Source organism: Talpa europaea, assembly GCF_964194135.1.
Source record: "Talpa europaea genome assembly, chromosome: 15".
Taxonomy (NCBI): Eukaryota; Metazoa; Chordata; class Mammalia; order Eulipotyphla; family Talpidae; genus Talpa; species Talpa europaea.
Genome location: NC_140083.1, coordinates 80,780,754 through 80,787,422, shown reverse-complemented (window position 1 = coordinate 80,787,422; position 6,669 = coordinate 80,780,754). Strand labels below are relative to the sequence as shown.

General features: G+C 48.2%; 1 long non-coding RNA gene across 1 annotated transcript; it reads right to left on the bottom strand.

The window, feature by feature from the left end:
• Window positions 1–1,982: 1,982 nt before the first annotated feature.
• On the bottom strand, window positions 1,983–6,241 carry LOC311184931. Its single transcript, XR_014617100.1, has 4 exons — window positions 5,978–6,241; window positions 5,481–5,504; window positions 3,700–3,801; window positions 1,983–2,171 (listed from the first exon to the last, which is right to left on the bottom strand). It is a non-coding gene; the product is annotated as an uncharacterized lncRNA (long non-coding RNA).
• Between the last annotated feature and the right edge of the window lie 428 nt (window positions 6,242–6,669).

Sequence of the window (6,669 nt, the reverse complement as noted above, 5' to 3'; positions counted from 1 at the left end):
ATGGTACTAGTTGAATTAAATCAAATCAAGGGACATTTTGGGCCAAGCCAGCCCATCCAATGTGAAGGTCAAGGGTGATCCCATCTCAGTTATTGTGGAGGAGGTAGTTTTCTGATCACATCTGCAGGAGAAAAGAAGCTTTTGAGATATTGCCCAAAACATTCTAATGCAGGATGAAGACTGTGATTCTATACCTGGGGTAGGAAGGAAAACTAAAGACTTATGACTGGTGCTGAATACAGTGGTGAAATTGAACAGGATTTTTCCATCTCTGGAAGGTAAACAAAAACACTTGTCCAAGTAAATCAGATATGCAGCTGGATGGAGCACAAGAGGCTGAAGTTTAGAAAGAACAACTACGAGGCCTGGGCCTCCCCTGGTGCACAGGCAGTCGAGCACAGTGCTGTGAAGCTGTCCGTAGCCTCTACAGCGACAGTTCGATCCCGTTGGGCTAGAGGGTCCCATATGGTGCAGCAGACCACCACTGCCTCGCCCGCTGCTCCCCTCAGCAGTGTATTTCGTCTGTCTGCCTGTTCTGTTCTGTTCCCCGCTCTGGCTCTGGTGAATCCTCTCACCCTCCTGTGCAGCTGGCCTGTACCCTGGTTTTGTATAAATAAATAAATAAATTGTTAGGAAAAGAAAAAGAGGAAGGCTGTATTTATTAGTTTTCCAAATGCGATGGCATCTGCAGTCCAGCCTCCTTCTTTTATTTTTTTTAATTATTTTATTTATTTGTTTTTATGTAGAAGAGCTGGGGTATAGGCCAGAGGTGCAGGGGGTGAGAGGATTCACCAGAGACAGAAGGGAGCAGAACAGGCAGGTCTACTGAAATACACTGTAGAGGGGGGCAGCAGGGTGAGACAGGAGAGGTCTGCTGTGCCATGTGGGTCAGCCCTGTGACCAGGGATCAAACTCCTGCTGCACTGGCTGCTGGTAGCTTGATAGCTCTGTGTCTTTAACCCCAGCACCACCGGGGAGGCCCCATGTGCCAACTTGCTTTTTCTTGAATGTTGTGTTGCTCAGTTTGTTGCTGGTGGGAGCTAAGGCAGTTGGAAAAATGGCCATGATGGCAGCTACAGAGACTGGCTAACACCTGAGCAGCAGAGGCCACAGCAGAGGCCACAGTGAAAAGGAAAAGGAGTCCCGCCTGGTCATGGGTAGGGTCCATCCCCATTATGAGTTCAATATCCCAAAACTGCCAGCAAAAGAAGAAAAGAAAAGAAAAGAGAAGAGAAGAGAAGAGAAGAGAAGAGAAGAGAAGAGAAGAGAAGAGAAGAGAAGAGAAGAGAAGAGAAGAGAAGAGAAGAGAAGAGAAGAAAAAAGAAAAGAAAAGAAAAGAAAAGAAAAGAAAAGAAAAGAAAAGAAAAGAAAAGAAAAGAAAAGAAAAGAAAAGAAAAGAAAAGAAAAGAAAAGAAAAGAAAAGAAAAGTTGCCAGACACAAAGCCACAAAGGTGAAGTTGAGCTTCTACCCACTGCAGTGGGAAGGGAGGAGCAGGCCCAGGAAAGGCAGGGAGGGTCCCGGGGTGAGGGGATTATTGGGGATTTGCACTTGTTTAGGGTAATGTAGATATTTAGAAGTGAGAGTGAAGCTGCAACTGGTGATGAAGAAGCAACCGCTCCTCACATAAGAGAAAGGCCTATGTAAAGATGTTCAATGGTTTTCACATCAACTCCTCCTGTGTGAGCTACACTGAAAGGAATTCTGCAGGGATTTTGCTCACATTCCTTTCACATAGTCACTGAGTCACTCTGTTCAATTTCAGGAGCCTGAGACCAACAGGAGACACTATTTCCCAGCTGTGAGTGCAGCTCAGACACCAACAGCTCCAGACTCACTTGGTGTTCAGTGGAACTTGGTGTTTGCCCATCGGCCAGGTGTGGCCTATCCCAATACCTTGGGTCAGCTCAGAGGAGCTGCCCTTGGATTAACTAATCGTTGCATCGCCCCACCCAACCACGCACAAAGCACCCATTTGCTGTTGCTTATCTTTATTGCTTAGTTAATTTCAGACAGAACGATGAGGAGCAAGGGGAGAGGCAGGCATGGTAGTAGCTGAATTAAATCAAATGAAGGGACAATGGGCCCAGGGCAGCCGATCACATGCAGCAGGACCAGGCTGATGCCATCTCATGGACCATATCAAGGGACATTCTTCAACGGCCGTTTAGAGCTGCAAGAGGAAAAAAGTTAATGAGATACTGCCCAAGCCTTCTGACAGAGGAGAAAACATGTGACTTTACTCCTACCGGTAGGAAGAATGATAAAGAATGGTGCTGGAGTCAGTGGAGTCAAGGGAACAGGAGATTTCAAATCGGGAAGATAGACAGCTAACAACTGTGCAAAGTAGATTTCATCAGCAACTGGACGAAGCCCGGGAGGCTGGAAGTTGCAAAGCAACAAGGAGGCCCGGGGGAGCGTTAGTTTCCCGGGTAACATGGTGCACACAGGCCAGCACCTCCCACCTTATCTCCCCAGCAGCTCCTCAGGCACATGCGTGAGCAGAGCACGTGTCCCTCATGGCCCCACGATGACATGGAAACCAACATTTGAAGACTGTGTTAGGCTTTGAATGTTTAGGTCCAAATCCACCCCTTTTGTTACTGCCCACGTGTTCAGAGCAGCTTCTCCTTGTAATTTTTCCGATTTATTTGTTGTCAAATGTTCATTCCAAGGAGGTAGTGTGAGATGCAAAATGAGTGTGAATTGAATATTCTGATGACAGAAATACTCTTAAAATCAGCACATTTTCTACTCGAGCTCACAAGAAGCTGAGGGGGAAGGAAAATGTATCAGGAAGGCAAGTTGTAGGAAGGCAAGTTCCCCATGAGACCCTCAGGATCCTCCACGAACAGGGGTTCTAAGGGGGTTCCCAAAGCCCCATAATCCTGGAAAGAGCACTCAGGACAGCTTTCTCATGAAAACCTCATTAAACCTATTTGTTTGTGGAAATACCAGAGCAGGCCACGAGGAGGTTTCTGAAATCAAGCATTGAATGTCCCTGACCCGTGGCCACACTTGGGCCTGTGCACTGGCCTTCCTCCTGGGGAACACACTTCTCAATACAGGCCCCATGTGTCTGCAGCTGCCGTGTGTGATCCTGGCTGTGGCTGGTGCAGAGGGACCCCAGAGCCGTCTCCTCAGGGCTGCGATGCCGCAGCAGCAACTCCCTGTGTCTCCTCGTGGCCGTGGAGAAACCAGAGGCTCCGCCTGGCATTGGGCACCAAGACCCACAGGCGCCTTTCCGTGCCGGCCCTTGGCACACAAGCCACAGCTGTCCAAGAAATGACCTGAGCTCCGACCACCCCCTCCTGACCCTGGACATGCCCCCTGCCCTGACCCCGGGCACAGCCTGGAACTGCCTCTGCCTGGGGACCAGGACGCGCTCCCCACGCAGGACACGCGCTGCCCCACTGCATTCTGGCCGGGGACTCTCAGCCTCCCTGCCGGAGACGTGTTTTCACCTTCAATGTCAGTAACTTGAAAGCAAAATAGGCAAAGTCAGTAAACAAAATCCACAGATTCCTGCTCGCTTGATTCTATCTGCTGACTTTGTAACAGCACAAGAAACTTTTTTAAATTATGGGGCAAAAAAAAAGGCCAGGCTTTTTTAATGGCTTCTCTTCACTGTCCCAAAAAACACACTCCTGGAGGAACTGGAAACCCAGGGAACGTAGGAACCCCACACAGATGCCAGTTACCTCCTAGTAGGCCAGATTTCGTGGTGGGGGTTGTAGAAGCAGTTGTTTGAGTGGTAGCAGGGAGAGCTGGAAGTGTCATGGGCACCAGAGTAGCAGCAGAGGCTGAAATTAGGAAGAAATGATGTGGGTGAGACAGTGGAGGAAAGTCTGTCCCGCTCCAGCCTGAGACAACACCCCCCACACTCAGTTCTCTGAAACGCCCGATTCTGCCAGGGCTTTAGCTGGACGACAGCTGCCTCTTCCTCACTCCTCCAACAACTGGCTTTGGTGGGAGAAAGACTTTGAAGTTCCCCTCCAAGGATTGAGGCTGACACAAGGGGCAGCAAATCATTTCTCCAGGACACGAGCACAGAAGACAGACCCACGTGTGCTCCCGTCACAGGAGCTGCCGCTCAGGGGAAGCAGGAAATCCCTGGTGGACGGACCTCCTGGTCCTGCCCCAAGGGCAGCGTGGCCTGAGCAGCTTCCGTGGCAGCAGAATGAGTGAGCTGGGGGGAAAGTCTAGGAGGGAAGAGACCTAAGAGTAAGAGTTGGGGAAGCAGGAGTCACCTGTCCTCAGAGGACAATAATAGTGACTCTTGATTGGAACGATTAAAATCCCTGCCTCAGGTCCTGGGCTGAGGGGGTCCTATTTGTCTCTTCTTTTGTGTCAATGAGGACTTGACCATGACAGCAAATATGTGAGAGACGTGAGACATGATGGGAGAGATGGTGCTTCTGGAAATAATGAGAATAAGTAAATGCCGCATCAATCCCCCCAGGCTCAGACTTAGAAATATCACCCCCCAGTAGCTTATACCAGAGCTACTGGCAAGGAGCAAGCGTCACACCCACATGTGTGAGTTGACTCAACCTCAGTAATCAGATAGTGCCATCACCATGCACACATCTGCCACACTGATCAGGACTCGGTCAGGAAAGGGAGTATATTTCATGGACCCCACATGACAGGAGGACATGTGGCTCATTGTGTGAGGCTGACTGCAAGAAACAATGCCCCAGGGTCAAAGACACCAGACCACGCTGTGGATGAAACAGACATGCACCTCACACCTGTGCGGGCAAGACACACACCCCTACAGAATGCGCCAGACACTGGGAGATGCCCACACTGAAGGGGCTTTGGTCCTGAATATCGTGTTTCAGAAGAGAGAAAAAAATAGGCATCAGCATGGAAATAAGATGCACACGCACACACTCACACACACATGCACACACATCCCTATGTGTATAGTTTTCCATCCCCCCCCACCCGTGTGATCTAATTCCTCATGTCATTTTCCATTTAGGAATGATGCTGCCTCCTTCATCTTGCTACTACCTGGCCTCTCTTTCACACACTAGTGTTAGATGCAGCCCTGCAGTCAATATTAATCAGAAAGACATGACAAACGTACCCTAAATTGCTGGGACACAAATAGATACCCCAGTCCTCTCTACTGAAGAACAAGGATAATCAATCCACATACAATACAAATCAGCAGTTTTGCTGTTTGAAATCAACTTAATCTTCCTGAGCGTAGGTTTCCCAGGGTTTTCCTAAGGGCTCACTAGGACCAACCCAGGGGGAAGGCATGACAGTGACAGGGGAAGGTCCCCGCTGCCAGCACCAAGAGGGCAAGTGGGACTCACTGGTGGTGGTGCCAGTTGTAGCTGCTGGTCCCGCTGCAAGGACAAGGAATAGATAGGGGTGAGGAAAGTGTGAGCAAGGGGGGAGCAGATTATATGCACGTGGAAAATCACCATTGCGGGAAAGAGATGAAGTGTAAGTGCAGACTCACCAGTAGTAGGACCTGATGTTGTCTCTGAAAGAGAAAAAGAATTCATCAGACGTAGGTGAACACCGGGTTTGCCAGGACGGGGGAGAACGGGCAATATTGCAGGCTGTCACATCTGAAAGCTTCATGTTGAGAGAGAAAATGCAAATTTTATAAAACTCCAAAGCCACATCAAATACATAATACGTGTTCGTTTCTGCTTTCTTATAAAGCCCTCCAAGGGCCTTCCCAAGCATATCTTCCTGACATCACCATTAATATCTGATTTCAACACTGAAATTGAGCAGAGCTTGGATTGGGTTTGGAAAAGCTCACGGATGGGGCAGATCAGTCATGAAAGGTCTGTCCACATGGTGACGGGGCAGAGTTTGGAGGTGACAGGAGGAGCCTGCATCTAGGATCCTACAGACCCACATCCCCAAAGAAGTCATACCCTGATGCACTGTTTCTCCAGGGAGAACACGCATTATCCATATTTTCAGGGAAGCATCGTTACTTACGGCCGGAGACCAGGAAGGTGGAGACAGCCACCAGCAGCAGGACAGCCAAGAGCTTCATGATGGTCAGCTGAAGAGCAGGGAGCACGGACAGGACACAGCTCAGAACCCAGCAAACGTGATGTCTCTAACTTCCAGATTCAAGATCCCGATATTATATAGGCAGAGGACACCAATCAGGAGCTGTCAGGTCGGAATCCGGGTTAGTTCACGCCAAGAAATGTTTGTACTCAAACTTGTGTAGAATCAACAAGACAGCCCGAGGCTCTTTGGAAAGATCGAACTGCAACCCCTCAATTCTGACCTGGGTTTCAACTCACGCTAACTATTTTCCCAGCAACAACGTATTCCCTTAAATCACATGCAGTGTGTAAATCAATGTTACCTCAGTAATAAAAAAAAATTTAAGAAATATAACCCAATAAACAGTTAGATCTTCACAAATAGTCTTCAATGAAAACGTCAGCAGTATTTAGTCTTTCATTTATCTGTACATAAGGTATAAAAAGATTTCAAGTATCAATAGGTATTTCTAGAACCTCTGAGGCTTTATAGAATTTTCCAGATGTATATTACTGATCTTTCTTGTTAAGGTATAAGACTTCTGAAAATGAAGGCTCTTTCCTCAAAAACCCCTCAGGACATCAGAAAGAGAAAAGAATGTCTATAAGAAAGAATGAATTTAAATTGTTATG